Here is a 26,146-nt window from a genome sequence, read left to right on the forward strand (position 1 = left end):
AAGGGAGAGCACACTCCAGCCTCCTCTCACTGATTCATTCAGTCATTCACCCACTCAATACAGATTTAGTGAGTATGTCATGTGCCAGACACAGTTCTAAGTACTGAAGGACACAGCAGTCTTTGCTCATTTTACTCCGTAACTTGCTCTGAAGAGGTGCGTCCAAGGATCTCACTCTTTCGTGGGCTCTCTTCTCAATCACTTTTGTTCAGTATTGTGAACAAAAGGCCTATGGGCCTTCGATCAGGGAAAAAAAATGTCTTTAAACCAGCCTAATCCATGGCAAGGTCCTCTTTGGAAGGGGAGTAGCAAGGACTGGTGAGAAGGGAGCTATGAGTGCTTTTTGAATTAGGACCTGCTCCTTACTGTGGAGAATAGCTCACTCATTCCTACCTTCCTCCAGGTCTTATGAACGTGCACAATCCTGTGTGTTGCATCTCCTAACCTCATCTGATTCTCTTCTATTTGCCTGGTCTTGGACTAATTTCCCTTTAGCCCACGTGATGATCTTTAAGTTAAGTCTCAGCCTATTTAGACTCAGGCTGCCTCACTCACCTTGAAGTTGCCATCTTTATTATATTATGGCAGTCAAAGGTTGTTTTTTTTGGGCAGAGAAGTTACTCTACTGGATGGTGGACTACCTGTCCTGAATGTTCACAAACATATGCTTTTGTTTTCTGGAGTTCCTCCTGGTTTGTTTTCTGATGGATTTCTGTTGACTCCCAGATTGAACCAATGCTTATCCTGTGTTTGGTGTATCAGGCTTTTCTGTTCTGATTGATTTACTGTAGCTAATTTCTAGGGAGACTTCAATTCCTCACTGAAGTCAAGTTCCTTGCCATACAGGTCCAGTATTTCTAACTCCCATTCAGACAGAGAATTTGTTTTTATTACCCACAAGAGAAAATGATCTGGCTTTCCTGCTCTAAAGATACCCCTAGTACTACTATTTTTTCCAGTCATGTGTTTTCGATATTTTTCTTTAATTGACCTTCTCTATGGTCAGATTTGTGACTGTTCCTTCTCCTAGTTTATTAAGTCTTAAGAGCCTTCCTAGAACAGTGTAAGTGTGCTTAACCTGTTATTCTGGAGACATATAACAGAACTAAATACTTTCCACTTCACAAAAGGAGAGGCTATTTTGAACTCCATGTATCTTCACAGAGGTTACTCCAGTAAGTAACTTGTGGTGGGGAGGCCCATTGGAATATGGAAACAGACAGAATAAAATTTGTTCCCTTTTCCCCAAATCTCACATAGCCTCATATAATTAAATGAGATCTTGGTTACCTCTCATCCTGTAAAGATTCCCCTGAGTGTGTATGTGTCAGCCCCTGCCTTGGTTCATTTTATGCTGCTATAACAGAATACTGACTGGGTAATTTATAATGAATAGGCTGCATGATTTATAATGAACAGAAATATATTTGGGTTATGGTTCTAGAGGCTGAGAAGTCTAAGAGCATGGTGGTGGTATCTTGTGAGGGCCTTCTTCCCATGTCATAACATGGTGGAAGCCATCAAATGGAGTAGAGGGAACATGCGCAAGGGTGGGATAGCAGGGGGCCAAACTCATCCTTTTATCAGAAACTCACTCACATGATAATTCATTTCCGCAGCAATGGTATTAATCCATTCATGAAGACAGAGCCCTTATGATTGAACTGCCCCTTAAAGGTCTCACCTCTCATCCTTGTTGCATTGAGGATTAAGTTTCCAACACATGAACTTTGGGGGACATATTCAAATCATAGCAACTCCTTCTTACCCAACTTTATCCTTATACTGGTCAACCTACACATTACAAACTTACATTTTAAAAAAAAGTAATTAAGATTTGCTAACTTAAAAGATTTTTATGTAAAAAAAACAAATAAAAAGCAAATAATCTTTAAAAAATTTTGCAGTTTTTTAAATACAGTGTACTGACCCGAATGTAGTCAAGTTATCTATAGCTGCTAGTTGATAAAGGCGACAGAATTGACAGCTCCCACGTCTGTAATTAAATGTGTGAAACTAACAAATGGGAATAATACAGAAAGATTATTTTTCTTTACTGGTCATGTTGTGACATCAATTTGTTTTAAATGATGAGAAAAGAACTTAAAGGATTTGTGTTTTATTATAGTGCAAATTAACATTCAACTACTGAACTGAAATAGATTTGCATAAGAGTTATTACTATCAATGATCATTTGAAATTCATTTTGCCCAGATAAATTAGAATCTCCAGTGATAACAAGCAAGAGTTATCTCCTGCATTTTTGAAAAAAGGTTAAAATAATAGCTATTTCCTATAACTGGATCTTGAGATTGGACATAAACCTTGTACATGCAGCTTTCCTTATCTGATTTTAAGTTTCCTTTAACTGTAAACATGAGTTAATGCCACATGAAACTAGGAAAATAAGATGGAATTTGAAAATGATGTTGGATAGATTAAAGTAAGGAAATCCTAGATTTGAATGATATGGAAATGTCACCTAGTTCAGTCTCATGGAGGGGTACATAGTGCCTCTAGCTGCTATCATCCTTAATTATCTCCAAGGAAGAAAGTAGATAAAGATCCTTTCATCATCAGTTGTAGGACTCCCCTCAACCCTGCCCCAAATATTAGACCTTCAAACTCTCTTTTAGCAGTAAATTTTATGTAGGTATTAATTTGTATTTTAAATAACATATGACAGAGATGATAGAGGTAATAATAATAAGTAATCACTCTCTTTATTACTCTGAAAATATTGTATATAACAGTAATATCAACCACAATCAAAATGCCATATATTGAGTATTTAAATGGGCTAGACTCTCCTCTGATCCTTTTTTTAAAAGCATCATTCCACTAGTTTCCATTGCTATTATGAAGAAATAGGGACTTAGAGAAGATAAGTAATTGGCTCATTTCCACAGTTTTTAAGGGACAGAGTTGTTATTCAGGAGCAGACCACATACTTCAAACCCTCCTGACCCTGCATCATCATACAGTAACTGTGTATCTACTGAAAATCTGTGGTTAGGTCTCTTATGAGCTTTCTGATCTCTGAATTAATTATTTTCCATTTCTAACATTTTTCCATAGTGTCATGTTCCAGCATTAGTCACTTACGAAGATGTAGGATGTGCTATTATTTTAAATCCACATTCATCAAGAAAATAGGCCTAATTGGAGGGAATTAAGGTAGCTAGCTGCAGTTTCCTGATGATTAAGCACTAGAATATGTTGCTAGGAGAAATTGGAGAATTTTCTTTTTTGAAAGTCTGAAAGAAAAGCACAAATAAGGTTTCAACAAACTCTAACTTGAACCCTAGTTTCCTGATTTGTTAAATGAATGCTTTAGAGTAGGTGATCTCCCTTGGGTCTCCCTCAACCCTAACAACCCACAAGTCTGTAACTTTAAGTAGCAATTGGATGTTATAACCTCTCAAGGTCCTTTTTAGACTTCTATTTTTATGCTTGAATGATTCTTGACTCTCTTTGGTTCAGCTCCACATTCTTGAGTTTCTTTCAAATGGAGATCTCATAAGAGCTATTATTTAACAGTACCCAAATGTGCAATGTACAGAATTAAATACAACCGTGCATTTAAGACTTTAACAATCATAGGTCATCAGCACTGTGTGTTCTTTCTCCTATTTGATTAAGGTTAAACAACAAGATGATGTTTCCTCATTGGGTAGCATTTTAAAGTGTATTGTGTATGTGACAGATGGGATCTTATAAATGCGTTAGGCATGCTTATTTTAATATCTAAGCATATGCAAAAGTTCTAGAAATATTTTACATGCAAATGTCTGGAGCTCCACTAGGGCCCATAATAGAAATCCATAGTCTGTGACTTCAAAGCCCTAGTCTCGACAACTAATCACTTGGCTATTTCCAAATCAAATTTCTTCAAACAAATCAAAGGCATTTGTCCTACCCAAGAATCAAGTTCTGTGGCAAGTCTGACATTTCAAAATCAAGCTGCTTATTGAGATATTCATGCACTGAAAAAGGCACACAGAATTTCTTTTAAGAGATGAGACACACCTTTTTCATGCTCCAATGAATTAGAAATTTCTCAAAGAGAATTTTAACAAATTTTCTACACACACACACGCACGCGCACACACACACACGCACGCGCACACACACACACACGCACGCGCACACACACACACGCACGCGCTCACACACACGCATGCGCACACACACACACACGCACGTGCACACACACACACGCGCGCGCGCGCACACACACACACACACTCCTCATCTTTGTGGTAAGAGCCAAGATTCAGAATTTCAGCCCTAGAGATCTTTCATTTTCTGAAAGATTATGAGCCTCTGAGATTTCACTCCTTTTAGAGTCATAATTACTGTGTTGCTTCCGAGTTGTTAACAGTAACCCTGATTAAAAGGAAGAGAAAAAAAGAAGAGATTGTCCACATACCAATATAAAGTGGCTTCACAAAGCGGGGCTGAGGAATATTTTTAACACCACGTTTGTGGTAAGTACAACAAAGTGTGCAATTCACTGGGAAGCAGGACAGAAAAGATGGGAATGATAATGTCAAATAACTCACTTTACCCAGGGTTCCCTATGGGCAAGGCACATGCCAAGTCCTCCACAGGCATTGTTGCATTTAATACAACAGCCCTCCAATGAGAAGCTTTTACTATAGCATTTTTACCCATGAGGAAACTAAGGTTCAGAGAAGTTGAATAACTTGAGAAGAGTCACCCAGACTCCAAAGCCTCTGTTCTTAATTGTTCAACTATGCTGCTGCATTTTCTAAGAGAAGAGTAAAACGAGAAGTCGTGGGATGACGAGTGATATAGTCTGGATATTTGTCCCTGCCCAAATCTCATGCTGAAATGTAATCCCCCATGTTGGAGCTAGGGCCTGGTGGAAGGTGTTTGGATGATAGAGACTGATCCCTCATGAATGGCTTGGGACATCCCCTTTGTGGTAAGTGAGATCTTGCTGAGTTCACATGAGATCTGCTCATTTAAAAGTATGTGGCACCTCCACCCCCACTCTCTCTCACTTGCTCCTGCTTTTGCCGCATGGTGTGCCTGCTCCCCCTTCACCTTCTGTGTTGATTGTAAGCTTCCTGAGGCCTCCCTAAAAGCCAACGAGGTGCTACCACCATGCTTCCTGTAAAGCCTGCAGAACCATAAGCCAATTAAAAACACTTCTCTTTATAAATTACCCAGTCTCAGGTATTTCTTTATAGCAATGGGAAAACAGCCTAATACAAAGTGGTAACTAACAGCATGAAGACCAGAGTAAGCTTAGATCCACCCTGTGTTTATACAAGCTGGCCCAGAGCCAACACTTAATACATATTTGTTGAATAAATAAATGAATGGGTGAATTCAAGACAATGTAAAATAATTTATGGGGCACACTGGCCCTTTGACCCACACTAGTCATCCAGTCCATTCCAGCATCTGTCAGTTGTCTATGATTCTGTAATAGAACAGGGCTTCCACTCCCAGTGCACAAATTTGTGAAGAACAAAATGCCTACTTGACAGCTTCTGCCTTCTTTTGTTCTTTGCTGGGACTGCTATTTTCCAAGCCTATGTTCTCTTTCATGCTGGCCATTGACTGTCCAGAACTGGCCATTGACAGTCCAGCAGGCCCAGGGCAAGCTCCGCTCATAAAATTTTTGTAATCATCTTTCTTCTTCCTTCCTTTTCTCTATTCCAGTCAGAATTTCAGCATTTCTAGAAGCAATTGCTTGTTTGCTTGTCTGCTGCCTTCTTCACACAGTAAGATATGTGAAGACAGGAGCTGCATCATTATTATATCTCCAGTGCCTGGCATCGTACCTGGAAAAAAGTAGTTGTTTAGTCAACATTTATTACTTAAATTAGTGAATGAATGCATGGATGGATGAGTGCTCTCCATTGCAAACATTGCTTATCAAGATTGCAGGTAATTGAGTACTATTACTATTAATTGTTATTATAATACTGAACTTATTTGGAAATGTTACTATTGGAAGAAACATATTCTGCAGGTGTATGTATGTGTGTGTGTGTGTGTGTGTAAAACTTATGTTCCTCATTTATTCAACAAATATTTATTGAGTATGTACTATGTAACAGGCACTAGGGTATATTATTATATTATGTTATTGTTGACTATTATCTTTCACCACCCCTTTAAATATTTTAGGAGAGTTCCCCCTCTCTCTCTCTCACTCTCTCTCTCTCTTCCCCTCTCTCTTTTTGCTTGTGGATGAAAATTCCAAAAGGCTCTATAATTTTCTGCATAATAGACATCCTGAAATGCCTTGAAGTCAGAAACACAGTCTCAATTAAGGAAATATGATTTGTAGTTCCATGGAATAATCAAAACTCTACACTTGAGTTAATATTAAGCTTTCTCCACTTTCAAAGGTGGAGCCCTGCTTCAAGGAGGAGTCATAGGACTTAGGTGCATTCCCCGCCCTCTCCATGCTCACCTCTTTTCTCACCTGATATGCCCAACTCAGAGCTGGACAAGAGGTGGGAGGGAAGAAAAGGGGATAGGACCTTAGTCTCACTAGTTCTTACTCGTTGTTAGTTCTCTGAGCCTGGCATATGGTTCCAGTTGTACCTGGTTGAAGAAGCTGTTATGTCCTCTTCAGAGATCTCCCACCAGACCCTTTCTTCTGAGGGTCCTTATCCTAAGCACATATTCTAGTCTAGATGGTCTCTGGTGATTCTTCCCTAAGCCCCAAGTAGCTGGAGGGCACATACCCAGCCTTGGTGTAAATCTTCCAGACAGACTTTCAGGCATGATGTAAGAAAATCCCACACTTGTTGTCTCACTCACATGGCTCTCATATGCTTCATGGGAAACAATTTATATCCCTGCCCCGACAGCCTCTGGGAGTTAGGGGTCAGCTAGGCATCAGTCCTCTCTATCTTCTGACCCGAAAATAGCCCACAGATCTTTCAATGACCCTCTTGCATATCCCCTCTCCAGACCTGGGGCAGAAATAGGAAGGTGGAGATGGCTAGAGAGGCAAGAGTTTTCTGATGAGATTCCTCACCTGGCTCTCCCACTCACCACACTCTAGGCCTGCTTGGATTCTCAAAGCAGATAGTAAGTTCTAGGATCCAGAGACTTAAAAAAAAATCTACATTTGGTAGGTTGGCCTTGGAAATTTCCATTTTATTTTGTAGTCTCCTTAGATGCTTCAATTTTGGGCACGTTATTTTATATAGTATATGATATATACTTATATATCAGTATATATCATATATTATATATAAGTTATATATGATATATATTTATATATCATATATTTTATGTATAATGTGTGTGTTTCTTTGTATCTCGAGTGTTTTGAACACAACTTGTGGAATGCAATGATAAAATTATTTTGCTATCTCTCCCTTTAAAATATATTCAGTTCTTTCTCTGCTCCTGGATGAATACTCAACTTGGGCATTCTCAGAGCTTTTCTAATATCTCTTAGATAATAAGAAGGATTCTGGTCACTTAAATAATAAAATACTGTCACAATTTGATGCCTGAAGTGTCCAGTTCCACGTAGTAGTCAAACCTCCCATCTTCATTCAAAATTACACCTACTCCCCATCCTCCCAGTGGGCCTGCAGTCTGGGAATATGATGCATCTATTTTTTTTTTTTTCCTTTTTCTTTTCTTTTTTTTTTTTTTTTTTTTTTTTTTTTTTTTTTTTTTTTTTTTTTTTGAGGCAGAGTTTCACTCTTGTTGCCCAGGCTAGAGTGCAGTGGCGTGCTCTCGACTCACCACAACATCCACCTGGGTGGATTCTCCTGCCTCAGCCTCCCGAGTAGCTGGGATTACAGACATGCGCCACCACGCCTGGCTAATTTTGTATTTTTAGCAGAGATGGGGTTTCTCTATGTTGGTCAGACTGGTCTCGAACTCCCAACCTCAGATGATCCACCCACCTTGGCCTTCCAAAGTGCTGGGATTACAGGCATGAGCCACCATGCCTGGCCAATTTGTTTTCTTTTTCTTGCTCCTCACTGCCCTAGCTAGCAGCTATTTATAGACAATTTTGAGTTGAAGCAAGAGGGTTGGAGGAGAGGCAAGATCTTACATCCACAGTTTTGCTATAAGTTGGCCTCATGTTTTCTGGGTCTGGCCAATATTAAAACTCTTTGTCTCATGGGATACTTTCAGAGGTTCTTTGAAATACCCCCTCCCACTGCTGTGCTGGGAAACTTTCAGCAGCACAGTTCTCTTGATACACATCATGTATTTTCCTAACTTGTTTCCTACTTCTTCCACAGTCCCTAGGAATCGGGAGGTGGTGTTCACCCCTGGCTTCTGCATGCTGAGTTTTCAGTCTCCCATCTCAAAGGCCCCATTGAACAGGATGGAGTAAACACAACCTCATTCTGAGTGCCTTGTTTGTAGGGCCTGTGTTTAATCTAAGGGAAAAATAAAACTTCTACTCCTAGAAACTCTAGGAGACACATCTGCCATTGTTACCACTAGAAGTGAGATGCCAGTTCACTATATCTCCCCAGTTACAGGACACAGGTACCAAATTTCCAAGTGATTTTGTCAGAATCTCTTTCACTAGTAGAAGTGAGCGGGCAAGCACACTTTTGGAAGAGGGACCTCAAAGTACAGTTCTTGCTAAAGAAATCCCCCCTCAAATTATTTCTTCTCTCAAACCTTTTATAACCTCAGTACGCCCGAATTGTCTGCAAACCATGTAATTAGTTTTTGTTATTTCTTTTTCAAGTCCTACAGGCTGGCCTGTTTCACAGATCATTTTCATCTCTGATAACTGTGAGAGCTGAGTGTTCAGCCAAAATTTCCAGTTGAACATTCTGATATGTACACATTAGATACACACAACTGTCCTATGGTATCAGCAGCTATATTGTTATTCCTGTTTGATGTATGAGTAACCTAAAGTACAGACAAGTGAAGTGACTCGCACCATGACTAGTTGGGTTTTCTCACTCCATGTCTTCACTCTTTCCCTGACGATGAGTGAACACATTGTCCTTTTAAGAATGGACTGAAGGTCCAGCGAGTGGATGCACAGAAGTAATCTTATTGGTTACTTTAGATTTTGCATAGGGCTACAAAATTACTAAGAAGTACTTACAACAAATAAATATAACACACATTTGATGGGAAGTAAAATAAAATCGTAGATTTAATGATGATTTAGAATAAGTAGTATTAAGTAAGAAAATAGGCTGACATAAAAAGGAACAAAAAAAGACCGAAAAATATATGCATAGTAAAAATTAAAAGAAAAACATTGTCTATTATTGAAAATTAAGTATCTGATCATGTGATAATAACAGCTTAATGTAGTTTGCCCACATTTGAAAGAAAACTGATTGACAGTAGCTTGTCACCAATAATGAACCCCACCTGTGCCATAGAAAGTGTCTTGGGACACCAAACCACCCCCTACCCAACCCCCAAGTTGTAACATCACAGTAATACAAGGAGGTGGATGCACAGACCTAATTTGAATGTGAAGTAGGCCATGGTATAGTACTACCCAGCATACATACAAGCCCACCCTGAGGGAAGTACTGAGCAAGAATCTAGGTGGGCTCAAGAGAATGAATAAAGGAAGGAGAGCAGGGTTAAATAAATATGTGAGATGAAGCATATGGTTTGAGAAGTTTTGGGGTCCCACAGATCTATTGGAGGGTACTACTGGTAATGACACTCATGAACCATACGTACCTTTACCTGTTCTACTAACTGGCTGATTTTCTTGAGTAAAGAGGTCATCTGCTGGTGCCTTGGGATTGGTACTGCTTAAGTCATTTCTAACCCTACATTCTTACTTCCCTTTAGGGTTGGACCTAGAAGGAGAAAGAGGAAGGACATGAAACAAAGAGTTGACACCTTCTTTTTTTTTTTTTTTTTCTTATTTTAAAGGTACCATTAGACCTATCTTATACTTCATTTGACTTTCCATCACGTTCAATTTCAGATTTTTTGTTCAATTGCTTATATCATTTAGCAACCTTTCAAAATTGAATGCTGCCTTTGGAAGTAAAGAACATCTGCTATAAATCTAGTTGTGCTGGAGATTTTTCAAGAAGCTAGAGAGGCAGATGCTGCCATATAGAGTTGGCAAAGTCCAAAAGACATGACTTACAGGCACACCAAGCCTAGAGAAACTGATGAGACGTAGTGCTGCAAAATAACCCTTAGAGGAGGACTTGTAAAGCAAAGGAATTTAGAGGATACTGGAAGTAGAAATGTAATCCAAGTATGAAATAAAAACACAAAAACTACAGCTATAATACCTTCACCTCTAGTCACTTTTCTCAAGCCTAGTCTTCACTCCTGATTTTGCATCATGATCTCAAAGTACTGAATTCTGATTTTGATTGACCATTTCTCAAATTTCCCCTATTAATTTGGAATTTTCTAGTTTACTACATATGGGCCTTCCTGAACCATACAAAGAGAATGCCTCTCTCTCTGCTTTAAATAGTATAACAGATATAGATGTGTTTTTAGCTCCTCAGAATAAAAGAGAATACAAATGTTGGGTCTGATTTCAGTCTTATTATTCAGTTTGGTCTGAATTCAGGATCTGTTTAACATGTATTGATTTATCTGTTAAGCCCACTTTGTCATTTTAACATGCATATTGAAAAAAGAAGAGGTATTGAATTCAGTCATTCATATCTTTTTCAAATTGGAATCAACGTCAGAAATCTCCACAATCTGAAAATGTTCCTGTGGGTAGGGCCATTTCCTCAGGGGATATGAACAGGTTCATGAAGATGTCCCACACCTCCAGATTTGTTCCTCTTTTTCATCAGAGCTTCTTTCTGATCTTTGCCTGGGCCCTTAGGAGGGCTTTCTGCCATGTCAGTATCCTGTCAATTTCTACAACTCTATGAAGTTTTTCACATAGTAGAATATATTGTCAAAATGTCTTGATGTCTTATTACAACTTGGCAGCAGGATTTCTGAACACACTCCTGGTGCCTTTTTCCTGATGCATTTATTATCCATTGTGAGAGCTAAATGATATCTTGACCACATCCTGTTCTTCCTAGAATCCATATCACCTTAAACATCTAGTAATCTCATTTCTGACATTCTGGTGGGGAAACCTATTTTTAGGTAAATTTGCTTAGTTTTGTTGGAGGAAAGTTTGATTTTACAAAGTCTCTTAAGTTTCTTGAATTAGGTTTTCTAATCTATTTGTTCATTCACAAATATTTATTGAGTGTATATTAGAGTTCTTCAGGGGAATAGGACTCATAGGATGTGTGTGCGTGTGTGTATATATATATATGTGTATATATATATGTATATATGTATATATATATGTGTGTATATATATGTATATATATATATGTATATATATGTATGTGTATATATATGTATATATATGTATGTGTGTATATATGTATATATATGTATGTATATATATATGTATATATATGTATGTATATATATGTATATATATGTATATATATATGTATATATATATGTATGTATATATATACACACACACATTTTCCCTACTTTCTTCCACTTATTACCCTTGGCTGAAGCATGAAAATATATTTCATGTACACACACACACACGCACGCGCGCGCATAGGAAGAGATTTATTGTGAACTGGCTCATGTGATTATGGAAATTGACAAGTTCTAAGATTTGAAGTTGGCAAGTTGGAAACCCTGGAGAGCCAATGGTATAGTTCTCATTTGAAGGTTGGCAGCCTTGAGACTCTGGAAAAGCAGATGTTTCAGTTTGAGTCTGAAGGCTGAAAAACATGATGTCCAGCTCAAGGCAGTCAGACAGGAGGAAATTCCCGCTTTCTCATGAGAAGGTCAGCCTTTTTGTTCTATTCAGATCTTCAACAGATTGGATGAGGTATCCCTCATGTTAGGAAGGGCAATCTGCTTTACTCAGTCTACTGATTCAAATGTTTATCTCCTCCCAAAATACCCTCATAGACATGCCCAGGATAATGTTTGACCAAATACCTGGGTACCCCATAAGTCAGTCAAGTTAACACATAAATTAACCATAACATGTACATACTGTGTGTACGCCAGGTACTTACTTAACAGACCCTTTTTTACTGTTAATTTTATTATTATAAATGTGGCTGAGAAAACAGTATACTCTTCATAATATTGTTGCAAATGAATTAGGCAGATGTTTAAGGGTAGGATTTCTTGTTCTGGTGGGAAGATACGTATGACTGCCTTTGTCATCTCAAACAAAGATGAAAAAAGTGTCATAACTTAGGGTAACTAATGGTAAGTACCATAGCAATCACTCCCTAAATTTTCTAGTTTAATTAAAGAAAAACTTATTTCTAACTTACTTCACTGTCTGATGAAGGTCAGGAAACTCTCCTACATATCTTACCTCCAAGTTGTAGAATTCAGGCCCCTTTCATGTGTTTAAAATATAACCTTTTTTTCTTCCCCTCCAACTCCCCTTCCTAAAGATAAGCTTTTAAATCAATAGGTATCTCACAGTACTTTGAGAAGGAAGGTAAAATAAAGTCAACTCCAAAATTGTATATTTAATTGATTACTGACCTCTATAATTTAAAAGCTGCTTGATCTTGGACAAATAATTCTTTTTCATTGATGATCTTGGAACCCAGTGGGAAAGAACTACAGATCGAAGTAGTAAATTAAATATTGAAGATGTTTTGTTACTTGAGGAATCTTCTGTGAGGTTGGTATAGCGGAGGAAACCTTCCAATTGAATTTTGAATTTAAGTAACAAGTTTTGCTCATCAAACTGGGCAATCTGGGCAAACCAATTAACCACTCTGGGCTTTAGTTTCCTCATTTGAAACTTAGCATGTTAGCCGCACTGATTTGCTAAGATCACTTCCAAATCAAAATTGCAGTTATTCTAGTGGGACCATCTCTTTAGGTCTGCATTAAGGATGAGGTCTACTTGGAGGTGAAGGAATCAAGTAGAAAGATGTGAAATGGTTCCTCCCTCCATATGGAAAAATCTGCCTGAGATTTAGACAGACACTATTCAAAACTGTAAGTCCACTGAGCACCAACTGCGGTACAAAAAGTTAAGTTCCCAGGTCTCATTTACGGAGTAGTAGCTGCTTGTTAGTTAGAAAACGCCAGTGATTCAGCTGGAGAAGCTGAGGCAGAAGGCAGTTATGCAATCATCACAAAAGGGTATGGGGGAAGCACTTGAACCCATATCAGGCATTCTGCTTCTGGTCAGATGTGATGGCTGGATTCAATGTCATTTTAATCTTTATTCATTGTTTCAATCTGTTAGCACTGTTAGAGTTCGGAGCTCCACACAGAATGCAGATTTGCTCAAATGACTTCACAAGAACTTGTAGCAAGAGCAGTTAGAGCCATCCTGGACAGACCCATGCTGTGCCTCACACATACACAACATCTTCAAGGGTTCATACAGAAAGTGCCTCCAAACCTCCCCACCCGCTTCCACTTTGCCACAACCCCAAGAAAGGCCACCCATCTCAAAAAGGCTTGCTTTCCTGTGGAGTAGGAGGTATAATTAAATTGTGTCCCAGCAGTGAAGGTTCCTTAATGACAATGAGCCAAAACTAATTGTATTGATTTGTTTATCACTGGCTTAGGAGACCCATCAAACAAATGGACTGAGACTATTTCCATATTCTTATCTGTTGGATAAATGAGAAACAAATGACCTCTCCATATGTCTGCATCCTGAAGTCACTGCCCTCTAAGGCTGAGTGCTCTATGGCTTTGGGTGGGAGCTTTCTCCAAAGCTGGGGCCATTCTGCCCTCTGGCTTCTTCAGATAGGTGAAGAAAGCTGAAAATTTTGGTGTTCATTCTTTTATTTTTCATTTATTTAGAAGGATTTGTTTTTAACAGTTACAATTTGGATCCTTGCCAAAGGTGCCAGATGGCCTGTTTTCTTCGGGAGACCTGGTCATGAGTATTAATAACCCTAATTTGGAATTCTCTGTGGAAGGAGGAGCCACAAGATTTGGAGTGAGAGGAAATGTAGAATCATTGATATCAAGTGAATTCAGAGAAAAAGACTCTTGAATCTTGGTCACGAGTGAGGCATGATGGTAGGCAGGCAGCTTTGGAGGGCCACAGAAGGAGAAGCCTGATGTACCTGCAGCTACCCCTCTTTAGTCTTGGGGAGCCTTCCCAATCTATTGCTCTGCAAATTAAGACAAATAGAGAGGATTAAAGGAGCGCTCTGGAGAGAGCCATAGCAACGTCCAGAGTTAGGTTATTGGGCCCAAGTGAAAAAGGATAAAATAAATGGCTTCAAGAATGTGAAGAAATTAGCTGCAAGAATGTGAAACTAAACAGTGGATGGAGGCTTGATCTATGACTATTCGCTTTCACTGAGATGAAGGAGCAAAGCTCAACCTAGTCTTTAGAAAAGATTTAGGGGAACATAGAAAGAAAACCAACATCATTGAGTTCGTGTTCTGCTCCAGTTACTTGGCTAAAGAGTGGTCAGGAGTGAGCCTGACATATATTGTTTTTTTTAATTCTTTCACCTAGCCCAAGAGGTAGGTATTCATATCCCACTTTGGAGAGGAGGCAGCTATGGCTCTCATAGTTTAAGTGTCCAGTTAATGTTTGCAAATTTAAAGCCACTATCATCTGCATCAAAGCCCATACTCTTAACTGCTGAAGACTGATCTCTCACTCTCCTTCCTCATCTTTCCAATAGAAAGCAAGGAGTTCCATTCAGGACATCTATGTGGGCAGTATTGAAGAGCATGAGCCTTTCTTCCTCTCTCACTTGCCCTTACATTCTTCCAAAGGAGGGCCTCATCTGAAAAGGGAGATAGCCTGAAGCCCTTTGACTGAACTGGTCAGGGGCAGGACCACAATATTGATACACACTTAGGCCACCCTATGGCTGAGTTCTCTCTTGTGCCCTTTACACCAATCTGTGTCCTGCTCCAAGGTCCTTGCCTCTGTGACTCTATGCAGTAAACAGGCCACACAGCTGCTTCTGGTAGCCCAGGCAGAACTCTGAGCAGAACCCTGGTGTCTGTTTCGGTTTGTACCTGGTGGTCGAGTCAAAGATGTAAAGTCCCAAGATTTAAGTTTAGAGGAGGTGGTCAGAGATCCTTTCATATTCCCCAATTCCTTTTATCATAAATACAGCTGATGCTCTATTTTGATCACCAATTTGCTCTTTCTTTTTATCCTCAATTGATTAGATTCCCTTGGAAAAGAGGAGTGAGTGCATAGGTATTTTTTCTAAACACCAATCTCTACTACTGATGAGACACATGAGGAGCTTTCCAAATGTGAGGGTCATTCAGGTAACCTGATGGCTTATGGTGACTGGGATGGTTTAAGGAGAATTTTGATTAACAGGAGAAAGAATTTTTTAGGAAACCTCTAAACTTGTTTGAAGCTGATTTAGTTGATCCTGCAAAGCGGCATTATTTTTCACCTAATTGAAGAGTTTATTTTAGAGGTATTCATCTTCTAAAAGTATTTCACCTTTAACCACCATTTTCAGACGTAAACTACTTTATCATTTATGTGGACTTTGAGGAGTTCAGAGCTTTTGATAAACCTTGCCTCATTTGATTCTCAACACAGCAGAAAAAAAAAAAAAAAAAAAAACACAGAGGAAGAAGAGAAAATTTCCTCTTTGTAAAGGAAAAAATTTATTTACTTTTAAATGACTTGTCCAAGGTCACTTGGCTGGAAAGTGTCTGGGAAGAGACTCTGCTTTTCTGTGTTCTGAGTTGGCCTTAAATTATTGCAACACTTCACATACAAAAAAAAAAAAACCTGATAAATTTGATTATATAAGAATGTAAGTCTCCTGCACAGACATAAATATTAATTAAACAATATAAGATAAATAACAAATGGGGGAATAATTAACCCCACTAGACAACAGGATTAACTTTCTTAATATATAACAAAATCTTTGAATATCAATAAAATATATAAACAATCAAATATAAAATAGGCAAAGAAGGAAACATGCAATTAGTCAATGACCATGAAAAGATGCTTAAACTTATATAGGTAAAGAAATGCCACTGAGTTACCATTTTTCACTAACTGGCAATAATTTAAAAGCTTGATGTAATGTTGGTAAGAATATGGGGAAAAACTGTTGGTGGGAGTATAATTTGAGACAGATTTTCTGGAAGGGAATTGGCAGTATTTATTGTAACTTATTAGTAATGTCTACAATATCTGGTAGGGTGTGAACATTGAGTTCCGTTAACAGAAATAAAGTATTCCTGGAGTTACAGGATGAAGCACTTATCAAACCACACAGAGTCCAAATCATGCAAATCAGAAAGCTTCCTCTCTAATCACCCTTTTAATCCCCTCTCTTAGCTTCCTCCACAGCTGGTCTTTTATCTTTCAGGTCTTTCCCAGTTATAACCTGGAACTTCCAGGTTCTCAGCTCTACTCAGTTCTCCTTTGGTAGGAGCCTGTTTTGTTATTTGGACCTTGGGCTTTATTGGAGGGGAGGGGTCCTTAGGACCTTCACAGTGAACATGTATACAGTAATAAAACATTTCTCTTGCTGATTTTGACTACTACTTATAACTCAAATGTGCTATGCTAATAGAACCTCCCTCTTAGTGTGAAAGAGAGAAAATGAAGGAGGAATGAAAAATTATAATCAGTTACAATATAAACTGGCCCAGAATTGACAGATGGGGGAATCTATTCCACGAATGTACTTGCAACAGTGTCTGAAGATACATCTGAGAAAGTAATTGAAACTTTGTAATTGCAGAACATAAAATGTAAATAGCCATCAATAGACAACCGACAAAATAAAGCATGGTGCCTTTCTACCATGGGATACTATGCGGTCCTTAAGAATGGGGTAGATCTTCCATTATGCTGTAATAGAATTTACCTAGAATACAAAAGAATCTCATCTTCTTCAACATGGAGATTTTAAAAAAAAGTCTTTGGCCAACTTAAATGTGCATACTTTTAGAATCATAAATGAAATTATTGAACGTTTACTATATTTAATTTATTAATGTAGTTAAACATTTACATTTAAGATTGCATATCATATAACCTTTTACTTCAGAAATATTTCTACATTTTGCACTTCTTGAATCAGTATTATTTGAATACTTCACATACATTTTTGACATTAGTCTTTTACAAACTGGAGCTGCTTTCTGAGTCATCTGATACATATTTTTTCAGAGTACATTTTCCTTATTTCCATCTGTTACTTGAGATACAGCATTTGTTGTCCCACATATGATGCTATCACTGGAAATTTTATCACAAACTACAAGTACCCATTCATAGAACATCAGTAAAACTGTTTTATTAAGATTCATTCTGTAGGGCTATGTGCTGGATCTCACAACACAACTACTTATTCTGTTGCTTGGCAAATAATCTTTGAAAGGCTTGTTTTTACAATTTTAAGCTTGAAGCTTTTTGTCTTACTCCAAGAAGTAAAGACTAATCTGTGATAAATTTCTTTGCCCCTTTTAATCAGTGTCACAGGTGACCATAATAGGTATCCAAACTCATGTTGACCAAGATTGTTTCAGGCTAATGTGTCTTTCCCAAACAATAATCTTTAGTTCAAAATTAAGTAACAAAGAAAGCTTCTCATAATCTCAGAGATTTTTCAAAGACCTGGTGATAATTATCTTTCTTTTCTGAAAGATAATTAGCAGCATAACCTCATCATTTACTCAGGCATTTATGGAATGTATATAGATGTACACTCAAGTATTCAAGATATATTCTGAAGTAAAAGAACAAATTGTAGAATAGTATTTACAGTGAACCCATTTGTAGAAAATAAAAAGGCTATACCAGTAAATGTTATCTATAATTGTATGTAACTACATATTCATAAACCATTCCTGGAATAATACATCGTGATTACTCCTAAGGTAGTTGGGGGAAGACCCCAGGAGTAGGAGGAAGACTGGTATATTTTCTCTTTTTACCCTTGTTCCAATGTTGGCAGTGATGTATTAAATGAGAATTGGTTTTAAAATGCATGCCTTTCCTTTTCCTTTCTCCCCTCTCCCTCCCGCTACAAGCTATTTCTCCTTTGGAGTTTTGCTTGCTATTACCTTGAGCCAAATTAAACCAGCGATCTCCTGATGGAAAAGTCCAGAGCCTGTTCAATGACTCCAGCCCCTTTCCCATTCATTCTCCTCTGGAGCCATCACCAAAGCCCTGGTCACACTCTGTAATTTGTAAATCCTGAAATGGTGGTTTGCAAGGCAAATGATTCAGAGCAAGGGCTTTATCCCGGGAACTTATCCTCCTAGTTACACAAAAACAAACACCAGGGACAAGAAAATTCCCCTCCTTCCTTTTTTCTTTCTTTCTTCTTCTTCTTCTTCTTTTTTTTTTTTTTTTTCTCCCTGGGTAAAGGGAGCTAAAAAGCAGGAGAGGAGGTCAGTTTGTGGAAAATGAACTGAAGGAAGTGAATTGTAAGAGATGGGTCAAAGAAAGGAAAAAACCACATCTGATAAGGGAGCTAACTGCACTTTTTCCAAATAAATTAAACCAAAGATAGAGAGGCAGGCTATCAAGGCAGCCTAAATGAGGACACCTCAAAAGGAAGAATGAGGAGCAAAGCTTCAGAAGCTTCAACATAAGAACAAAGAGGAAGAGGAAGCGGTGTTTAATGAGTACACAGTATGAAGCCAGAGACTGACTGCTTTGGTTTGCTGTGAGAATCTCTGGCTAACAGTGCCTAAACAATAGAAGTTTATTTTTTCTTAAGACAAGCCGTCTGGATATAGGCAGTCACTGGAATTGATTAAACAAATCAATGAAATCAGAGCTCCTGATCAGTTCAGCAATTCCTGTGATACTTTTCACCTCTTCAATGTTCCCACATTTTGAGATGGCTGCAGCAGCATCAAGCATCACATCCTCCCACAATCCACTTCAAAGCCTTGAGACAAAGGGCAATACAGGCCAGTGTTGCTCCTCCTGTGCGCCTCTTATCAGGAAAAAAGTATCTTTCTCAGAGCCCCACGGCAGCCCCCCTTTATATCTCATGGGCCACAGCTCTGTCATAAGCTCACCCTGTTCCAGGGATTGCCTCCACCTATTTGAGATCAAGGGATCTCTTCTTGTTACCTAAAGAATAATTAGAGCACTGTTAATGAGTAAGAAAAGGTGATGTATTGGAAAAAGCAGCCAACAACTTCTGCCACATTAAATAATCTCCATAAACCACCTTTTGAGGTAACTATTATTATTGCCATTTGAATTAGTTTGCTAGGGCTGCCAAAGGAAAAGACCACAAACTGGGTGCCTGAAACATCAGAAGTTTATTGTCTCATCGTTCTGAAGACTAGAAGTCCAAAATCTGGATGTCAGCAGAGTTGGTTCCTTCTGAGGGCTGTGAGGGGCAGATTTGTTCGAGACCTCTCTCTTTGGCTTGTTAATGACAGTCTTTTCGCTATATCTCTTCACATAATCTTCCTTCTCTGCAGGTCTGTGTCCAGATTTCCCCTTTTTATAGAGAGAGCAGTCAGACTGGATTAAGGCCCACCCTAACAACTAATGAAGTTAACAATTTCAACTTAATTACCTCTATAAAGACCCTATCTCTACATTCTGAAGTTGTGGGGGTATTTAGACATATACATTTTAAAAGGGCACAATTCAACCTGTAACACCATTGTGCAGAAGAAACAGGCTAGTAGAGATTAGATAACTCGCCCAAGACCCCAGTAGCTCCAAACCTATACCTGCCTTACAACAAACTTGTGTTCTTTCCACCATAACACAAGAAAACAGAAGTTAGTACGTGAGAAATAGAGTGAATGAACAATATTAAAATATTTCTAATGCATATGACAGAGGTGTAGGACTATTATAAGGATGTGTGGGCAAAAATACAGATTTTCAGCTAAAACATTTTAATTTGTATCTCAGTGTAGATACAGTTTAAATTAAGAGTTGTAGACTAAATAACATGAAACGGAACTTACAAGTTGGGTGCTTTAAGCGCTATACACCAAAATCAATGAAGCCAAGAAAAGAATTTAAGGAAGGGGGCAGAGAGGATAACTAACTGGCCAGCACTATCAGCAAGCAGGATTTGCCAAAGGGAAAGTCATGCAGTGGCAACACCTCTCTCAAAGCTCACTCTCTTGCCTTCACTTGTTTTTCCTGAATGTGTGTCCCATTGATTCTCGCATTCCTACAGACTTGCATCCTGACTGCCCAACACCCCTCCATTTGGCTTAGCTCTGTTCCAGTCAGGCAGGAAGAACGCCCACTGGGGCCTGCTCATTTGCTTTTACAGTTTTACACCACTGCAACTTGCTATGCCTCTCTTTCCCACATCTAGGGCACCCTTTAGATAGGAACGCCGGGTTCATTCCTGCTGAGGTGTTACTGACTGGTAATAGCAAAATCTGTTCCTATCTTGCAGGATGAATGTGCACTTTTACAGAGAATACAGTCTTAATTCAAAGAATTCTTAATATTTTTTTCCCACAAAGTGGGTAGTCTAATAAGATGTAGGGGAGAAGGAGCTTTGAGAAAGCTAGAGAAGTCTTGAAATCTGGACAAATGTGCTAGACACTGTTAGTGACTGCCTGCTCTAAACATTCTGTTCATTGCAGTGGCAATAGTAGTAGTCAGCAGAAATATGTGTTTGGTCCTAATCAGGACTGAATAATCTGGGAAGTCTTTACAAACTCAGTTCAACTATCCCCTCTTCCAGAAGGCTTCCTTGACTACCTCTCATTCACCTTGGTTGTGCTCCATGGCATCCTCACAGTTCCCTATCCATCCTAATGCATTGTCATTGTTGGTTTCTTGGACATTCTTCCCCAGGCAACTACAAACTTTTCAGAGGAAGGAACTGGCTTTTCTCTATATGGCAAGTACCAAGCCCAGAACCTGGCATGTTGCTGGTATTTATATTAGGTTCCTAGACTGCCATAGCAAATTCGGTGGCTTAAAACAACAGAAATTTATTCTCTCACAGTTCTGGAGACCAGAACTGAGAAATCAAGGTGTCAGCAATGTTAGTTTCTTCTGGAGGCTCTGAGAGGCAATGTGTCCCATGCCTTTCTACTAAATTCTATGGCTGCTGACTACACTTGGCATTCCTTGGCATAAAGCTGCGTAACTCCCATCTCTGCCTCTGTCTTCATATGGAATTTCCCTGTGTGTCTTTGTATCTGTTTCTTCTTCTCTTATAAGAATTTGTGATTGGATTTAAGGCCCACCCTAATCCAGGGTTATATCATCTAATGATCTTTACCTTAATTACATCTGCAAAGGCCTTTATTCCATATAAGATCACATTCTGAGGTTCTGGGTGGACATATTTTGGGGAGCCACAATTCAACCTGATACAATATTGAATAAGTATCTGGGGAATAAATAAATGAACAGTCAACATGGTTCCAATATCTAGTGTGAAGAATTATACGTTCATACCACATGAAAGTAAACTGTATTTAAAGTATACAAGAAACCCAACTGATGCTTGAGGAACCTTTATATGCTTGTGTTAAATGGTAAGACTAAATTACTTTGGGCTTCCACTGTATGGAGTCTTACATTGGAAATAACCTAATGTGTTCTTTGGCCTTGAAACATGATAGATCTTATTAAAGTGAAGTTTTATTATTGTAAGATTTATATTATTTTCTATTTGAGCTTTTCTAAACTATTAAGTAGTATTACCTATTAGTTTCAATACTAGATATTCAGTTATTTTAACAAGAAGCATATTAATAGGATCACACCCACTGTCATTTTTTTTCTATCATACTTCAGATGTGGCCTCATTCAAGGATAGAGTGTCAGAGGCTTCTAGTATTTCTCTCTCATATGGTACTTTCACACTTGAAACTCCACATACATAATGAGGAAATATATATCTTTCCATCATAGTCCTGCTAAACAGAAAACAATTCTCTATTAGTTAATGTGGCCAAATATTTTCTGGTACCTAGTAGAAGCATTATTTTTAGTAGTGATATAAGCAGGAAATGGGCAGGCAAAGCTTTTTGTTTGTTTGTTTGTTTTTTGACACAGAGTCTCACTGTGTCACCCAGGCTGGAGTGCAGTGGTGCAATCTTGGCTTACTGCAACCTCTGCCTCCCAGGTTCAAGCAATTTGTTGCCTCAGCCTCCTGAGTAGCTGGGACTACGGGTGCCTGCCAGCATGCCCAGCTAATTTTTTGTATTTTTACTAGAGACAGGGTTTCACTGTGTTAGCCAAGAAGGTCTCGATCTCCTGACCTCATGAACCACCCACTTTGGCCTCCCAAAGTTCTGGGATTACAGGCATGAGCCACCGCACCCAGCCGCCAAAACTATTTTTAAAATTTGGGTATATGTCAAATCACATTTAGACATTAATCAAACTACAGCTTGTCCTACATCATCAATTACTGACACCACAGGGAATGATTGTCATTCACTTATAAATAGGTCCAAGCAAAACCTAGATAGGGCCCAGATTGGCAAGAGTCAGTCTGACTTTAGAATTTTATTTCCAAAGAAGCAAAGATCTCAGTAAATTTGGAAGTAGAATCACCTCAACATCCCTGGAGAAACAGATCTAGTCCCTCTGGCTGTGCATTGCTTGAAATGCAGTGTTGTATCATATATTAAAACACTGAAAATGGAGTTCAGCATGGAGGGCCCTAGGCTGCACTATCATGAATCTTTCACCTTGGCTAATCTTAAAAGTCAGAAATAATTTTAAAATAGATGCACGGAGCAAGTGTGCATGGGGAAAGTGGGTGCTGCTTAAATTTCAGTGCCAGGAACAGTGTCGATTTGGCCATTCATACCTGTCAATAGCTGCTGAGGGTAACCTTATTTAACTGCAGAGAAAAAAAGATGAAATATGTTCAGCTCCTACCTTGAGACATAATCATTATTTAATAAGGTACTATATATGAAACATGGGCTTTATTTGACACTTGATATGCTAATAAGCTCCAGAATATTGCTAGGCTCTTTGAAATGGAGGCTGTGAGATCATGATAGTTAGTCACCTGCCTACAATGCGTGTAGAACCCTTTAGTCTCCTGAATCTTGAGGCTTTTGCAAATTTGTGTTAGCTGATGTCTATGTGGTACGGGGAAAGCAACCATTTCTGGTACTACTGACATATGACAGAAGTGATATTGCATTAAAACAGAAAAGAAAGAGAAGACTTATATCCCAGAAAGGAAGGAATCTGGGCCTGTCTCAGGCAAAACTGTGAATTAAGTGAAAGATCTCTAAAACTTCGTATCTTGGCCTAATGGTCACTTTCTTTCAGTGGTCTGCTTATGCAGATTTTAATTGCCCTGAGGCTTTCCCTGGCTGTGTGCATCTTCCCAGTCACCTTTGCTGAGGTTATCAACATAACTAAATCCTCCCTAGGTTGTGCCACATGCTCCAGACCTTCCCAACACATTCCTTAAAAATATCAAGTAATGACTGTGTTTGATTCCATATTGGGGGATTTATCTAGGAATATATTCACATGCTTTTCTTTCCAAGACACATTTATAGTTCAAGGTAGACTGCAAAGTTTTATTCCAAAGGAGACACTGATAAAGGGCATTTCAGGTTCTAGGCAGGTGCCTTGGCTAGTGAAAAGAGACAGACCGTGGTAGACACTATGTCAAAAGAAGCTTGGATCAGATGACAACACTCCAATCATGTCATAAAGGCAATCAGCTGTCACCTCTCCATGTAGGGAAGGCCCTGGAGAAATGACTAGAAGTCAATAGAAGTAAATATATATGAATGTTGACATAGTGGAGTGCAGCCTTGGAGCATGAGTGAAAGAGCAGAGATAAATATGTAAGGTGAACATTTCTTTGGGAATAATGAAAAATGACATGCAGTTGGGCTCTGGCAGAAGTCTTCAGGAAGAAGAAAGCAGGATCAAACACATACCTCTGCTGTTCGTTATTTCGCAAACAAACAAAACTCCAATTCTGACCAGTTCAGGGCTAGATCGCTCAGGAGCTGCCACTGGCTTCGATCCTGTTGGTCCTAAGTATAAGGTAGGCGAACTTGGAGGGAGAGGTTGCTGGAGGAGGTAATATAGTCAGGTAACCAGTGACACAGCTCAAGAAATCATCTTTGGGGGGCGGAGCAAGATGGCCGAATAGGAACAACTCCAGTCTCCAACTCCCAGCGCGAGCGACACAGAAGACCGGTGATTTCTGCATTTTCAACTGAGGTACTGGGGTCATCTCACTAGGGAGTGCCGGACAATCGGTGCTGGTCAGCTGCAGCAGCCTGACCAGCGAGAGCTGAAGCAGGGCGAGGCATCGCCTCACCTGGAAGCGCAAGGGGGAAGGGGATCCGTTTTCCTAGCCAGGGGAACTGAGACACACAACACCTGGAAAATCGGGTAACTCCCACCCCAATACTGCGCTGTAAGCATACAGGCATTCCAGGAGAATATATCCCACACCTGGCCGGGAGGGTCCCACGCCCACGAAGCCTCCCTCACTGCTAACACAGCAGTCTGCCGCGATCTATCCGCAAGGCAGCAGCGAGGCTGGGGGAGGGGCGCCCGCCATTGCTGAGGCTTAAGTAGGTAAACAAAGCCGCTGGGAAGCTCGAACTGGGTGGAGCTCACAGCAGCTCAAGGAAGCCTGCCTGTCTCTGTAGTCTCCACCTCTGGGGACAGCGCACAGCTGAAGACCAACAGGGGAAGTAGCGGGAGCCGGTGCAGACGCGAACGACTCTGTCTGACAGCTTTGGGGAGAGCCGCGGATCTCCCAACGCGGAGGTTGAGATCTGAGAACGGACAGACTGCCTGCTCAGGTGTGTCCCTGACCCCTGAGTAGCCTAGCTGGGAGAAATCCCCCACTAGGGGCAGTCTGACACCCCACACCTCACAGGGTGGAGTACACCCCTGAGAGGACACTTCCAAAGGAAGAATCAGACAGGTACACTCGCTGTTCAGCAATATTCTATCTTCGGCAACCTCTGCTGCTGATACCCAGGCAAACAGGGTCTGGAGTGGACCTTAAGCAATCTCCAACAGACCAACAGAGAGTCCTTCTGACTGTCAGAAGGAAAACTATCAAACAGGAAGGACACCTATGCCAAAACCCCATCAGTTCGTCACCACCATCAAAGACCAGAGACAGATAAAACCACAAAGATGGGGAAGAAGCAGGGCAGAAAAGCTGGAAATTCAAAAAATAAGAGCGCATCTCCCCCTGCAAAGGAGCGCAGCCCATCACCAGCAACGGATCAAAGCTGGTCAGAGAATGACTTGGACGAGAGGAGAGAAGAAGGCTTCAGTCCATCAAACTTATCAGAGCTAAAGGAGGAATTACGTACCCAGCGCAAAGAAACTAAAAATCTTGAAAAAAGAGTGGAAGAATTGACAGCTAGACTCATTAATGCAGAGAAGATCATAAACGAAATGACAGAGATGAAAACCATGACACGAGAAATACGTGACAAATGCACAAGCTTCAGTAACCGACTCGATCAACTGGAAGAAAGAGTATCAGCGATTGAGGATCAAATGAATGAAATGAAGCGAGAAGAGAAACCAAAAGAAAAAAGAAGAAAAAGAAATGAGCAAAGCCTGCAAGAAGTATGGGATTACGTAAAAAGACCAAATCTACGTCTGATTGGGGTGCCTGAAAGTGAGGGGGAAAATGGAACCAAGTTGGAAAACACTCTTCAGGATATCATCCAGGAGAACTTCCCCAACCTAGTAGGGCAGGCCAACATTCAAATTCAGGAAATACAGAGAACGCCACAAAGATACTCCTCCAGAAGAGCAACTCCAAGACACATAATTGCCAGATTCACCAAAGTTGAAATGAAGGAAAAAATCTTAAGGGCAGCCAGAGAGAAAGGTCGGGTCACCCACAAAGGGAAGCCCATCAGACTAACAGCAGATCTCTCGGCAGAAACTCTACAAGCCAGAAGAGAGTGGGGGCCAATATTCAACGTTCTTAAAGAAAAGAATTTTAAACCCAGAATTTCATATCCAGCCAAACTAAGTTTCATAAGTGAAGGAGAAATAAAATCCTTTACAGATAAGCAAATGCTTAGAGATTTTGTCACCACCAGGCCTGCCTTACAAGAGACCCTGAAGGAAGCCCTAAACATGGAAAGGAACAACCGGTACCAGCCATCGCAAAAACTTGGCAAAATGTAAAGACCATCGAGGCTAGGAAGAAACTGCAT

At 39.6% G+C, this 26,146-nt stretch overlaps 1 protein-coding gene across 3 annotated transcripts in view; it reads left to right on the plus strand.

The window, feature by feature from the left end:
- ST6GALNAC3 (ST6 N-acetylgalactosaminide alpha-2,6-sialyltransferase 3) overlaps nt 1-26,146 on the plus strand; it is a 575,754-nt gene that overhangs the window by 420,636 nt on the left and 128,972 nt on the right. The gene's annotated exons all lie outside the window — the stretch shown is intronic.

This window comes from Rhinopithecus roxellana, chromosome 12 (assembly GCF_007565055.1).
Source record: "Rhinopithecus roxellana isolate Shanxi Qingling chromosome 12, ASM756505v1, whole genome shotgun sequence".
NCBI lineage: Eukaryota > Metazoa > Chordata > Mammalia > Primates > Cercopithecidae > Rhinopithecus > Rhinopithecus roxellana.